At 37.9% G+C, this 15,532-nt stretch overlaps 1 protein-coding gene across 1 annotated transcript in view; it reads left to right on the top strand.

Moving 5' to 3' along the window:
- The first annotated feature begins 2,786 nt into the window (after positions 1-2,786).
- The window catches only part of LOC139716002 (retinol dehydrogenase 10-B-like), a 40,033-nt gene continuing 27,287 nt past the window's right edge, over positions 2,787-15,532 (top strand). Inside the window, exon 1 of the mRNA XM_071627560.1 lies at positions 2,787-2,889. The gene's annotated coding sequence lies outside the window, so the exon portion shown is untranslated. The remainder of the gene's footprint in view (positions 2,890-15,532) is intronic.

Here is a 15,532-nt window from a genome sequence, read left to right as displayed (position 1 = left end):
TGATCGATTGATTGATTGATTGATTGACTGATTGATTGATTGGTTGATTGATGATTGATTGATTGGTTGATTGATTGATTGATTGATTGATTGATTGATTGATTGATTGATTGATTGATTGATTGATTGATTGATTCTATTTCCACAAGACAAAAGTTATTATGTCGGCCTACACTACTCAACGGAGAAGGTTAAGGAGGAGAAAATGTAAAGAAACAAAATATGAGGGACAGTGCAACAAGAGGGGACCGTTTCATGAAAGTTGTCGGCCCTGACAAGTTGTCAGTCTCTGACAATCATCATGGTAACAGTCAGTGACCAGAGCTTCTCAGCCAATCAAATCCACAGATTTTGCTGAAATTGTCAGAGACTCACAACTTGTCAGCGCTGACTAAATTAATGAACACCCCCAGAGCAACTAACATGCAACACAAGTATTTTTCTATAATATACTCGTCTTACTTGGAGCAAACATAGGTTAACACAGGTTAAAAGAGCAAATGATGACTCATCATACCCAGTGTGATGATATATGTCTCCTGGAAGGCCCCCACGCCACCTGCACGTGTAAACCAATTGCTCAGAATACGTCAGGGTTCAGACGACAGCATAAATAAAAGAAATTATGTTATAAAATAATGGCCCCCTTGCAAGTGAGATGAAAGAACCTAAAATAGGGAAGATTAACAGCAGCGTAAAACTAACAGCTATAACGTTCATGAATGTGCGGTATGCCTGCAATATAATTTTATCAATCACAGTTTTCTCTGTGTTATACACATATCATCGAACTGGTGGCATAAATGATTGTATATGTTACTAGTATATAGTAGCGCGAATCATTCAGTTCACCTGTTTACCTTTGAACCAGGGGAATTCAGTTTGCCTGCTGTAACGTTGCAATGTCGGGCAACTTCGAGTGAGCTTTCTAGTTATCAGAAAACCTAGAACAGTATTATAAACATACGAACTTTGCTTTCATTCATTTATTCATTTATTTTCCATTTCCAACAGAAACATATATATATATATATATATATATATATATATATATATATATGAAGAGTTTGTTCGCAAAAACCGATAAGTCCATATTTGCCGAATGGAGATATTTGCGATTAAAGGTCAAGAAAAATAAAGAGAATAATAAGAAAATATTTACTTCTTTTGACCATAACTTCAAAAATGTACCTTTTTATGTAGTGACCAATATGTCATTTAAAAGGTATTATTTGTACTTGATGACAGAGACCGTACTTCAAAATCTTCAAAAATGGACTTATCGGTTTTTGCGAACAAACTCTTCATATATATATATATATATATATATATATATATATATATATACATATATATGTATATATATATATATATATATATATATATATATATATATACATATATATATATGTATATATATATATATATCATAATATATATAAAACATATTATATATATAAAAAGAAAGAGTCTCAAGTATATATATATATATATATATATATATATTATATTAAAGAAGTTGAATGCAGAATTACTTTAGGCCTACAATGCAAGTGGACGAAATGTATAAGTTTGCAAACTATGGGAAGTATACGGAAATACAGATGGAGATTGGAAGGAATGCTGAAAAGAAAAGCTTGTATAGGGTGCGTCCCCCACCCACTTTAAAACGATGTGCTCGAAATGTATGATGTATTCATATTCTATACCCATGCTTGGTTCACAAAATATTGCCGTGACAACCACAAATCTTTCCGAAGGCTTGCCCTGCCTAGCAACAGCTGATAAACGCTATACGGTGATATCTTTCATAAGAAACTTAATTGAGGGGGCAAGTGAATGGACTGGGGGTGGGGCTGGGGGCAGAAGGGGCGGGGCAAAGGATCAATGGTACCTCCTCCTCCCCCCCCCCCCCCCTTCCCACCCACTACTGAGCTGACACGGAACCTTCAGAGAAACTAATGAATATTGTGATTTCTTTGTCAGATTTTCTTTCCAGGATTCTTTTTCTTTCTTTTTTTATAAAAATTAAGCGGAAGGGGGGGGGGGGGGGGCTTAGGCCCCTATCCCCTTGGGTTCCGCGGCCCCTGCTTACTAGGCAATAAAAAGAAGAAACACCATTAATATTACCACATTATACAGAAAAGGTGCATCGATGTAAGCAAACCAGTTTGTATTTTTCGGGTTTGCAGCGATCTCTGTAGAATCCTTTCGCAAAGCAATGATATCATTAATTTTGTGAACAATACTAGTAGACCGTTGTGTAATGGAGGCCTATTAAAATCCACGACGATGTTTCTTTTCCTACAGTCTAGGCCTATATAGTGTGTGTAGGAACGAAGCATTTCATTCACCTGTTACCTTCAGGAATTCAGTCAGTTTGCAAAGCGTTGTTGGCAACTTTTGTGAAGAAAACATTCATAGAATTTGAATAGAAATTACAGAAACAATCTACCGTACTAGTTAGTATTCGCAGGTGAAGATCAGCTAACCACGCCCCTCACCCGTGCTCGCTACCTGCGTTTTGTTGTCCCAACTAACACGGAATTAGCATAATTATCAAGTGCATACCTGATACATCTGTACCAGTTGAATATTTCACAGCAGTTCAGTCAATCAACCTGTAAGCGAATCTTCAATAATAGGGGAGGGGCTGCGAGATCAGAGTACGCACGAGACACACGCATCATCAAAACACACATGTTGACTTGTGTGTGTTTGGTACTTTTGATTGCGTGTATTGCATACCATATGCGGTTACCTCCTCAGCCTCGTTAGCTGCTGAACTTGTGTTCTGATGACAGTTGTGAATCGACACAGCAAGCTGTCTGCTCGCACAACGCATGTGAAGAAGGACCGTACCTCATCAAACATTGAAGCTAAAGCTCTGTGAGTATAAATGAAATGCTTGAAACTTTCTTAAATTTGGACACTAGTGAAAGTTATCGAATTTAGCATCATCATTGTCGTTAATCATTTGCTGCTTTGCTGGTTTCTGCTGAGCTCACTGTTAGGAGTGTTAGGTGTACACGAGCGTGTATTCGCGCCGATCCCTCGGGCTGGGCCCCGTGCGAAAACTTGCCGAAAGTGATTTCCTAACCTTGGGGCGAGCTGGGGGCGCGGGCGAGTGTTCGTCGCCTGGACTGCTGTACCTGTATGTCTTGAGGCCGGGGAAAGCCCCATATGCTGAATTTGATGTATGGTAGGTAGGCAAATCATCTACAATTCGGGGGGATTTGTTTGTATGCTTGTTTAATTCTTTGCTCAGATGCTAGCTTGACCTAGAATCTGTAATCACAATAAGAAAAGTTATACAACCATGCAGTAAATTTGCTATTGCCTTTCCAAGTTATAAACATTGGATACACAATCAAAGTTCAAAATGAATTCAAAATTTCTAATGATGTAAAAAGTCGTAAGTAAGTTTCACATTTTGAGGCAAATGACGTAGTCTAGACTACCTCTAAGTACACACATTGAATTCTATGTTCTTTAAATATAGACTAACTGATCAACCTGTATCACCAAAACTGAGTGAACTACATGACACTGCATCTGCGACTAAAATGCAATTCTGCGGGTTGCACTGTCATGAGTCATTCTGTTTGGACTGTGTATGGTACGAATTGCACATAAATTTAATGCATGTTGAGTGTATCAAAAGGAATGTTACCACTATGGCCATTTTAAGATGCAGGGTAAAACAAAAACAAAACAAAAAATAATTGGATGGACGTTTCACAGTACCTGGCTTGAATGGCTGTGTTAAAATGGGGCTTGTAGTGTACATAAAGCTGATCTTGCCAAGACCTTTCGCTGAAAAGCATGGAGAGTGAACCAAACAGATTCCTCATTAAAGGCTTTGAATTTGTTTCATGGCATTCAAATTTGTTGAATTACATCTCTTTTTCAGAGTCCTGGAAGTGAAGAGAAAGTTCAGCTTAAATCAGACTCATAAACTATCCTTGCATTGCCATTGGCAAAATTATAGTTCCTTTTTTCTTTAAAGTCTGACAATGATTCTGAAGTGAAATGGCTTAATGTGCATTTTCAGACAACATTAAATTACTAGTTAGATTTTGCATTTCACCTATGTTGGGTCTTCACGAAAAAAAAAGAGAAAAAAAAAGGGGAATATTGGGGGATTCCCACTCTGCTTTTTGTTGATTTTGCTTAAAGGTAGGGAATCCCATTTGCACGCCTTAAATGAAGAGCTGTATAAATACAGTGGTATGTTGAAGAGAGTATCATTTTAGAAACTCCCATAAAGTATTGAAAGTGGAAGGTAACATTTAGTACATTTTTTTGACCGTTAGATTTTGAATTGAATTGTTTTCGGGGCTCACCGTAAATTCCAGTACATTACTAGGCTACCTTTGCAGACCCATGTACTGCATGTGTGTCCATCATGTATATTTTGTGAAGAAAGTTCATCAACACTTACAAACATTTCTACATACATTCTTGCCACACACTCTATATGTTATTACTATTTATTATTACATCAGCTCTTGTACTTTTAGATTTGGGTTTATAGATCACAAATACAGAAGAATGCAACAAAAAGGCTGAAGTGTGGCTGACACACAGAACTACTGAGTAGTTGAGCTTTGTGCATTATTCAAATTTTAGATAACTGTTGACTTCCAAATTTCTAAGCAGTGGCCTAAGCAAGTCCCCTGAGGTTCATATTTAATGTTTTGCTGCATTTTGGGAGGTCTGTATAAAAAGGTATCCCCTACCTTTAAATGCATGGTCACATAATTGTATGCAAATTAGGAGATGATGATGTCAACACTTCCAAAGTTTCCCATCTGCCTGAACACAAATCTTCACCATCTATTTTTTTTAATGTAAATGAACCAAACATAATAGCAAAGGGGTGGAGTTGATATTATATCAATTGAACCAAAATCAATTTTTAATGATATTCTGGTATAATGCACATTATGACCAGTTTGGGAAAGTTCTGATTTGAAGACACCATAGCCTCTACCATTGAAACACAGTTGTGACTGATAAATTCTGGATAATATGAAATATTCAGATCACTCTGAATTGGACTACTTTGTATCTTGTAAAGTGTGACAATATTGATGGTTTCCAATTTATAGTCAACTCTTCATTCATGTGTAAAGTATGCATTTATGTTTTTCTTAAGTTTAAGCATTTTAACAGTATCATGGTCCCCAGATATTTTAACCCTTCTTTCGCTCAGTTTGCTTTGTTCTTTGTTGAGATGACTGCAGCTTAAAAAAAGAGAAAAGAACAAAACACACACACACACACACACATACACACACACACACAGACAAAATAAGATGAGAGAAAAGAGAAAGAGCAACAACAGATTATGTAATCTTTTTAATCTCTGGATGTATCACAATGAAGCATTGTTACACCTTGGGCTGTTTGTCTTGAAATAACAAACTGAGCCTGATTCTATCCATCAATTCTCCCTATCGATCGCATATCACATGTAAACATAAATTAGTCGCTAGCTGTAGGGTCCATAAGATGGCTGTATACTACATGCAGATTAATGACGTGATCTTTCGCATCCATGAGCAACATGCGAGGTCAAGCAGAGTTACACTTTCAGTGTTCATTTGTGCCATGCCCTTCTGGCAATATTACATCAGGCATGGGCAGAGCAAATTATATGCTGTAATCGCAGCTAATTTTTCCATATTTATGATGACTAAAACATTGTAAATTCCAACTATGCATTTTCAGAGCTTAACTTGATATTTCTTTTACCAATGTAGCGATTGCATAGAAAATTTACCAAACTATGAAAGTATGGAGATAGAGACTGTGTTCCTTTTTTGTGTGTGTACAGTGAAATAGAGCTTGTACTATACACTGGCACATTGTAGACACATTGTTTAAATAAAGAAATTGATAACGCCGCCACCATTTGACATTTTTGACAATGTGCAAGAGGGAGATTAATTCAATTTTTTTAAATCTAGATTGTGTGTATAAAGTGGGGGAAGGGGTATAAAAGAGATAAGCATAGTATTGTTTCTAAAGGGTACTGATGTGATACAACCGGTATCTAAAAGGATTTGGTACACCTCATGTGGGAGTGGTCGGGGCACGACCGGGGGTAGGCAGTATGTATACTTCAGAAAACACCTCAATCGTAAATATTAACAGAACCCAAACATAGCAGTTCTGGCCCTTGGACACACACAACCAGCTCACAGATTAGTCCATGGCAGTACAATTGCTTATCTTGAAGAATTTATCACAGTATCAAGACGTTTGGCACAATTTACAGTATTTACACTGCAGCTTGACCCACTAGTAGAACTTTTACGTAGCATCAGGTGGTTGAGAGATATTGGATAGTACCAGCAGAAACACTGCTAAAAGAATGAATTGTAGTATTTGTTACAAAGATCTCACATCCGTGTGTCTTGTCACTGTTACTTAGTACCAGTGTAGAACATTAGAATAAAAAAAGACTAAGTGATACACACTCTGTGTTGTGTGTGTTTACAGTTTGTGTTTGGCATTGATCAATTCAATCAAATGATATTGTTTCCGTATTTGTGAATCACAAATTTGCCGGTTTCATACATATGAATACTGTACGTGCTTAATAGTGTCCTTGTGTTACAATGTAAGTACTGGTACATCTTCTAAACGTTGTTGGTTGAGCTACCGTAGAACCAGACTGTTATGTTAGTAGAATCTATTCTTGACCTATTTTTTTTATATCATTGTAAGAACTAAACGCGGTTTTTGTACAAAAAGAATCATTGATATGGCTTTCTATTGAATATAGATGCCGTCATATATTGGCTCCAATCTCATACTGCCCCCCCCCCTTGATATGATTGTATAAATATGACGTTTGCCCTAGGTACAGCATGTATAGCTTGAATGTTTGTCGTTAGTTATGTTCAGACGACAGGCCCTAACCTCGAGGTTAGGAAACCTCGAGGTTAAGCTCTTGCCCCCTAACTACGACGTGCGTCCACACGGCGAATCTTAGCCTCGAGGTTACGAAACCTTGAGGTCAAATTCCTGCCCCTTTGAGTGCATTGATTTTTGTGTCCACACAGTGCTACGAGTGGGGACCCCCCGCGGCTCGTGGTTAGAGCGCTAACCATAAGATTTCTCGTGGCTCTAACATTGAGCAAACCTCGAGGTTAGCTAACTACGAATGCGTCTTCACGGTCCCTAACTACAAGCTCTAACCTCGAGGTTAAGGCTTGTCGTCTGAACATAACTAATGTAACAGCAGTTCTGTCTAGTACCACATAAAGCACATATCATACCTGTAATGTTTTTTGTTGGGTTTTTGTTTTTGTTTTTGTTTTTGTTTTTGTTTTTGTTTTTTACTTTGCAGGGTTGTACATAACTTTTTTTTACCACTTGTCCATTCAGGCAAGCAGTTTCAAAGTGTTGCAGAAGACTTGCCCAAACATAAATTGTATGTTCCTAAAAAGAAAGTCCAAAGTATAAGAAAATAAAGATAGAGAATCACTTCAAAAGTCAAGGCTTATAAAACACAATCATTTGAATAAACAGCACATGTGCGAAGTATTACTGTTAAACATGATATATTCGCGGCATGAATTTTTCGCAAATTGGAGCCGACGGCCTTTTTTGCGGCATGAAATTTTCGCGAACTGCCACTGGCATTCAATGCATATAGTGTAGACAAGAACTTTCGCGTTCCTTTTAATTTCGCGAATCTTGGCGCCTGCGAAATTCGCGAAATTAAAATGCACGCGAAAATTCCTCGTTTTACAGTAAACAAACTTGGTTCAGTAGAGTGTTGGTGTTGGATTGCATCGAGACTTCTCCATGTGTGTGGTGGGAAGTAAAGGTGGCTACAAAACATTTTGCTTGCCCAATTTGGGCAAGCATTTTTTCTCATTGTTCCAAAATGCTTGCCCGATTTTGATTTTTTTTACTTGCCTCGGACAATCGGGCAAGTGCTTATGCACGGCTCCACACTAACTTTTATTTTTGGTGGCCCAAAGGCAAATATCCGACCTTTTTTGGTGGGCCGATCAGGCTACCACATTCTTCATTTCGGAAGTTTTGGTGGCCCGACTTGCATTTTTGGTGGCCCCGGGCCACCGTTAATGTCGAGCCCTGGCTTATGTGGCACCCTGCTTTGGTGTTTATCCCCAAATTGAGCAACAACACTAGGTACAGTATAATGCATCCCTGTGTACATGTACCAAGGATGGGAATGATGTGTGATTCAGCAAACTAGCCAGGAAATCACAAACATGCTCAAATAATATCTTGGCTAAGTTTCACAGAAAGGAGGGAGAGACAAACAGAGAATGGAAAGAGAGAGAGGGAGAGAGAGGGAGAGAGAAGGAGAGAGCACACTGTAGGAGGCCAGGTGCTCCTCATGTGTAGTCTAGTTTCCAGTCGGTTTTGCACTTGGTTCCATTTAATTAACTTGTTGAAGACGAGACCCAAGTATACTTGGGCAGGTATCTATACAATGTATGTTGTACATAGCAAAATCAAACCATCCTGAAAAGGTTAATGTCACTTCAAGGACATATCATTTTTTGTGTGTGCTTATTACCACCTCAAAGCGTAAATTTCAAAGAACAAGGTATGACAGATGACAACAAAATTCTGTTGTAGTGACATTAAAATTTACATAATTTGTAGATTCAAGTTCAACAAAGGAGGACAGTAATATCACCATGTTGTACATGTAGTTGGTTGGGTTGACAAAAAATGCATTTTTTCTCGTGAAAAAGGTGTTATTCTATACTTGTAAAGTAGCACAACAAGACTCATGAAGGGTTTCACCTGTAGATTCTTCCCCTTGAAGGGGGGGGGGGGGGGGTACCCCCCCCCCCCCCAACACACACACACCAATACACATACACACCAATACACATACACTTTCACAAACATTCTGCAGGCTCTAACTTTATGGCTGTGGCACATGTATAGAGTGACTTGCACTTTCTTTTGGTCATGGTGAGTCAATGGTTGAAAGGCTCAAGTTTTGGCTTCAATTCAATGTGATGACAAAAGACCAGACAATATGACAGGTGGCATTCCATCTAGTATCCTGCATGTTCAGAGCATGCTTTTTATGTGTGAAATTAGAACCAGTAGCCCTAACAGGGAATAGCAAACTATACAAGGTACATGTATTTTTCTGATCAGCTTAAGGATTTTTTTTTTTTTTTGGGGGGGGGGGATGGAGAGAGTTGGGCAAAGCTCTCTTACTTCAAGCAGGTAAATGTCCATACCTGTAGGCCATACTTGCCAAAAAGTGGAGTTAAGATACTGTAAAACGAGGAATTTTTGCGTGCACTTTGATTTTGCGAATTTCGCGAGTGCTAAGATTCGCGAAATTAAAATGCACGCGAAAGTTCTTGTTTACACTATATGCTTTAAACGCCAGTGGCACTTCGTGAAAATTTCATGCCACGAAAAAGGCTGTCAGCTCCAATTCGCGAAAATTTCATGCCGCGAATATATCATGTTTTACAGTACCCTGTGCAAGTGGATGAGTGGATTTGTAACACCCTGTCATAACTTTTCAATAACTTCACTGCTCAAAAGACAGAGCTGTTACATTTGTGCTGTCGCTATAAACAATCTTCAATTTGTGTAACCTAGAAACCAGAAAAAAAAAATGTCTGTATACATTTTAATCTTGCTAATTTCATGAGAGCCAAGATTCTTGAAATGAAATGCATGTGAAGGTTCCTTCTACACTATATGTATAGAATGCCAGTGGCAATTCGTGAAAATTTCGTGTTGCAAAAAAAGGCAGTCAGCTCGAATTCGTAAAAATTTCATGTGGAGAAAATGTCTTGCTTTACAGACTGTATTTATTAGTACTGTCAATGAAATGACAGTTTTTTTATTTTTAAAAATTGACCGTGCCACACTTCACACCCCTAGAACTTATCCTCAAAGTGAGGTTATTCTCGGGCAGGTGTCTATGGGAAATGCTTGGTGTAACAAAATCAGTCCATCCTCATCGGGTTTAAAGGGTCACCGTCTGAACGTTAAACTTATGAGGCTTCTGTATGTAAATGATTTGACTTCAAATTTACTGTACATAGCTTGTTTGATTTTACAGTCTTTTTGTCAGTCAGTACCTTGGTTTGTGGTTAATGCCATTTCCTTCCAAAATCATCAGCATTGACTAGACACAAGTAGGCATATAATACACCTGTCATAATTCATGTAGTTGTTTTTGGAGGTTTACCAACAACATAAAGATTAATGAACCCATTGCTATGTATAGTGTCAGCTTCAAGGCCTAGACGACCATTAGAAATGACAGATACCGGAACTGTGTGTACTTGGTGTATTACATTTGCTCCACTTGCACTCATGTATTATTAACAGTGCCCCTGTGTCCTGGCCAGTTTGTAGATACTGGTGTTCATGACACCTGCAATTTTTCTCTAAATTACATTCAAAGTCAGTTCAGTATTGGGCATGGCCTTGAGCAAGGATGCACGTACACAAAAGTGAATTTGCCATATTAATGCTAATGCTAGTCTACCTAGTTAAGCCAGTTTCGGGTTCCACTTTTAACACATGAGCAGAAAAGGGTCCTGTGTGATAACAGGCACGTTGGTTTGGAAATTCACTGGGATAAAAGTTTGTTTTTTTATAACCGACATGTTGGTTTTATAATTCACTGCGATATTAAAGCATCTGTGATGAAAGGATTATTCATGTAACCATGTAATTGTACAATGTACAAGTAGTGTGGTGCTTGCCAGCACATCCACCTGAGAGCAACAAAATGTTCATTGAAGCCTAGTAGGCCTATGTGACAGTATTAAACAATATTTAGAACAAGTTTATTCAGGCATTCAGTTTGAAATAATGAAAAGCATTCTTCCCAAGCGTTGATCATGGGTTATTGCAGTCACCATGGTCTTGCAAATTCATTGTTTGCATGAACAGGAACTCCTGTCACTCTTAATATGTCACTTTGAAAACAAGTGAAATGCCAAATCAACTGGGGAAACACCAAAAGGTTATTTGGAAAATATGTACATGAGCTTTCACTATCGCAAACTAGCTTTGTAGAGATATCGCTCAGTCTCACCTAACCTGCTAAAGAATACTTTCATTTTCCTTGCCTGCGACCACAAAATACTGTAAAACAAGGAATTTTTGCGTGCATTTTAATTTTGCGAATTTCGCGAGTGCCAAGATTTGCGAAATTAAAATGCACGCAAAAGTTCTTATCTACACTATATGCATTGAATGCCAGTGGCAGTTCGCGAAAATTCCATGCCGCAAAAAAGGCCGTTGGCTCCAATTCGCGAAAAATTCATGCCGCGAATATATCATGTTTTACAGTACCCGTAGTCTTTTGGTTGGTCTCTATCTCATAGATATGGATCGTTTCTGTAGGCACCAATTTTGCTGTTATTATGAATTGATCACACTGCCTGATTGAATTGTTTTTTCCATCAGCACAAATTGGTGTACAAAGCATATCAGTAGATACGGTTATCTATATTTAGCCATATTATGTCACAAAAACGACAAAAGTGATACAATATTCTCAACTGTTAAAAAAAAGGGGGAAAAATAGTTCCGACACTCATATATCAGTTCCTGCCTAACCAGTGCAAATTTTGATGTTAGGAGTTGATCCAGAATTTGATCATGGGTTCTATATGATTGGATATGACATCATCAACAAATTGTCGTACACACCTTTCCTCTGTTTTGGTCGTTGTCAAAGAAAATTTCTGGGGTTTTACTGAAGGAGAGGGCTATTTCATCAGACAGTTCGTCTCTCCTGGGATTGTTCATGCGATTGTGTTTCAGGAATCCAGAGAGAACTATGCTCAATCTACTTTTCAGATGACCCCAGTGATAATTCTGTGCTCAGTGTATTGAGCAGGAATAAATTGCAATGTCATTCAAAAATAAACTATTTCCCTTTGTCTTTTCTCCGTCAATAGCATTCTAAGTGATGCTTATAGTTGAGCAGTGGGTGTGATTGATACCCAGAGGCTACCATTATCCTCAAATTTATCATCATAATCATCATCAACATCATCACAAACACCATCATAGAAGAGGTTGTAGTATATCAACAGTTTCAATCTCCTCCCCAGGTCAGAGAGGGAAACACCCCCTTTCAGGATACAGTAGCTATCCAGTAGCAGATTACTCATTGAGGAAAAAACAGATGTTGTGGATTGTGAGATTAGAGAGGAATATATCATATGATATGAATCTGTAAGACAAAAAATTGAAAAAGAGAGTGAACAGAGGCAATGCAATGATCTCCTACAGAGATATTTCTTGTATGTGTAGTGATATGTCAGTCTGTACAAAATAACCAGTCAACCTCGCCTATTAAGGTCTAATCCTATTGAAATTGGCAAAATTAGTAAATAGGTACTTTGACCTTGACAAAATAGAATAAACATACATTAATTTGTATCTGCTATGGGTAAAATTTTCCTTGGACTTACCTAATGTTTTTGACCTGTGCAAGTTTAACTTTTGGGAGGTAATTGACCGTATCATACTACAAAGGTGGAATTTTCCATGCAGATCAGTTTCAATCGCGCATAATCCTAGTATCAAGGTTTAATTTATTCTTTTTAGATGGCTGTCTACAAGCTGTTGAATACGACTGAAAAAAAAAGGAGTAGATTGGATGGTATTTGCATGGCCTGTTGATGTTTTTGGAGTGGCTAAGAGTGGAGTTAGTGTCATGGCGGCCTTTAAGTGTGCATGAACTTTTAATAGCATATAAACTTTATGCACAGCACCCACCACATACCACTTCTGGAGCACTCTAAACATTGATGACCCTTTATACAGGGTTTAGAGTGCTTCAGGAGTGCTCCTGAACCTAGCCTCCAGAGGGGCATAACTTAACCCTTTGAGGACGGGCTGATTTTGCTACAACATACATTTCCAATCTAGACACTTGCGTAAGTATACTTGGGACTCGTCTTCAACGGGCTAAGAGATCTCCAGAGCCTGATTGTCTGTTCACAGATTTTGGAGGGTTTCAGGAATGCTCCTACGTCCTAGAGCACTCTATCTAAATGCCCTGTAAATGCATGTATAAATGAGGTGTGAGGCTTGCCCAACAGAGCAAGAAACGATGCATGCAAACGGGGATCTCGCATACTGGTAATTATTAAAAGTGTTAGGTACATTGTATGTAGTAGTCACATAAGATAGAATTAAATTGAGTGTTGCAAGGTTGATATTTAGGTGATACGCTATCAGCGTATCACCTATTGTGATTGTCAAAATCTCTCTTTATTTCTTTTTTTTATTCTTCTTTCTTTCTGCCACATTTTGTGTCATGTATATCTCAACAATGACATGACGAAATAACATGAAATTTTCAGTCAACATATGTCATGACAATATCTACTCAAAATAAAATTTTCATGACAATGACATATACATCTCTGACGTCATCTAGGCGCCATTTTGTGATTTTCGGACACTCTCACATGATCGTACATAACTTCATAACTAAATGTCATTTTTTCATCATTTTCGGTGGACATAAAGTTCAGGTCACGTTTGATCTTACTTTTTGATGCTAATTACCCAGGTCATCATGCATGCACGTCAAAATTTTAAAAGGCTCAAAACAACTTCCCAATGGGAAATCTCGAAGTTTCAGACAATTTTGAGCGTTTCAAACAATTCCACGCGTACGCGTCCGTCCGCACATTTTTGCGTAAGCAACGTGAAAATGCACTTCTTTCGACTGATTTGTTCCACCGATCCTTAACAGTTTCTACCTTTGACCTCTGATGATCTTCAGAGGTCAATGACCTCAAATTATCAGATTTTGATATTTGGTGCAATTGGTTGATAATAAACATGATAACGATGTCTTAAAAATCATTTGTGTTACAATTGAATTGTTTTCCTATCCATCAGATCAAAGGAAATTATTTACATGTCTCTGCCTTTGACCTCCGAGGACTGTGACAGGTCAATGACCTCAAAATACCAGAATATTGATATTTGACGTATGTGATATTCAATGGTTAACCGTATACTTGGTGTGCAATCATGCATTATGCTATTAGCATTTATGCTACAATAGAAGTGTCTGCTTATCCACAGAACATTGGTCATTACCCTGTGTATATCCGACTTTGACATCTAAGGACAATGTGAGGTCAGACTTTTAGAATATCAAAATTTGTTTAGGATTACAAATATTGATGTTTGGCTTCATTGGTGTAATCCTAAAAGTTGATTAAATCATGTACAAATCACGCCTTGACATTATAATCAAAGCATGTACGTATATTTCCACAGAGCATTGGTTCATAGTAAAAATTCTCAGGAATGTGAGCGGTCAATTACTTCAGAAATGAAGCTTACGTGTCTTCAGTGATGGCAGTGACGTCAAATATAATATTTATGTTTGGGTTAGTAATGCAGCCTAGCTTGCATGAAATTATGTGCAACATTATCTAATTTGCACTGGACAAAATTTGTACGCTTAAACATGGAAGGTGGGGAGAGGAGTACCATATTTTGGGTTGATGCTTAAGAACAGGCATATATATGGCAAAGTCATCCGTAGGCGTTGTGGTATAGAGCGGGATCTGAACATCTCTAACGAAGAGAGACTTCTCTGTTCTTTTCCCACTAACAATGTGAAACAAACTCTTGTTTCTCTTCAAAAGATAGCGTGCCAATTAATCTGTACTTCGGTTGGTGCTCTAAACAAGACATTCCAACCCACCTCAAGCTTTGGTAGGCGTTGTGGTGTAGACTTGGTCAATAGAGCGAGACTTCTCTTTTCTTTTCTTTTCCTCACTAACAAATAAGTTTAGCAAGAAACATAGAAACATTCGCACATACTGTTTACATTTCCCATCACATGCATTTAACATCGGAATTTTTATGTACAAATTTTCCCTGGAATTTTGCCAAAAACTTTTCAACACAATACATGTTCAACAGAAACCATTTGGTTCATACATAATTTGATTATTAAAAGGGTCTACGTATCACCGTCCACGTACTCGATCGAGCAGTTTTCGCTAAAGATACAAGTATGTTTACAAGACTGCAAACAGCAGAATGATTTACCCCTTAACAAATCAGACTACATCTCTTGAAATGTCTTCAAACATAAATTAAAGTCATTCATCTTAAACGATTTCTCTTATATATATATATATATATATATATATATATACATGTAATGATACTTGTAGTCCGCATGTTGGTACCAGTACAGAAAAGATGACGAAGTAGGGTGATAATGCATTTCAGTCCAACAGTGCTGTTTATTCAGACCAAATTTTCGACGAATACATTCGTCTTCCTCAGGGTCGACAATGACAATTGTCATTATATATAGATATATATATGCGGGACCAAGCAAAAAATGGCAAGTATAAAAAGCCCTTTATAGGGATAAATTCTCGCAGGAGGGCGACCTTCCAGCTCAGAAGATCATTTATGTTTGGGGATCAAAGGGTAAAAACTCGCCATCATGTCATTCCCCGTAATTTGGCGCGGGACTTTGGGG

Source organism: Diadema antillarum, unplaced genomic scaffold, assembly GCF_040938485.1.
Source record: "Diadema antillarum isolate AM-2024a unplaced genomic scaffold, OU_Dant_1.0 scf00000060, whole genome shotgun sequence".
Taxonomy (NCBI): domain Eukaryota; kingdom Metazoa; phylum Echinodermata; class Echinoidea; order Diadematoida; family Diadematidae; genus Diadema; species Diadema antillarum.
The sequence above is the reverse complement of the archived record's forward strand: the minus strand, read 5'-3'. Positions and strand labels throughout refer to the sequence as shown.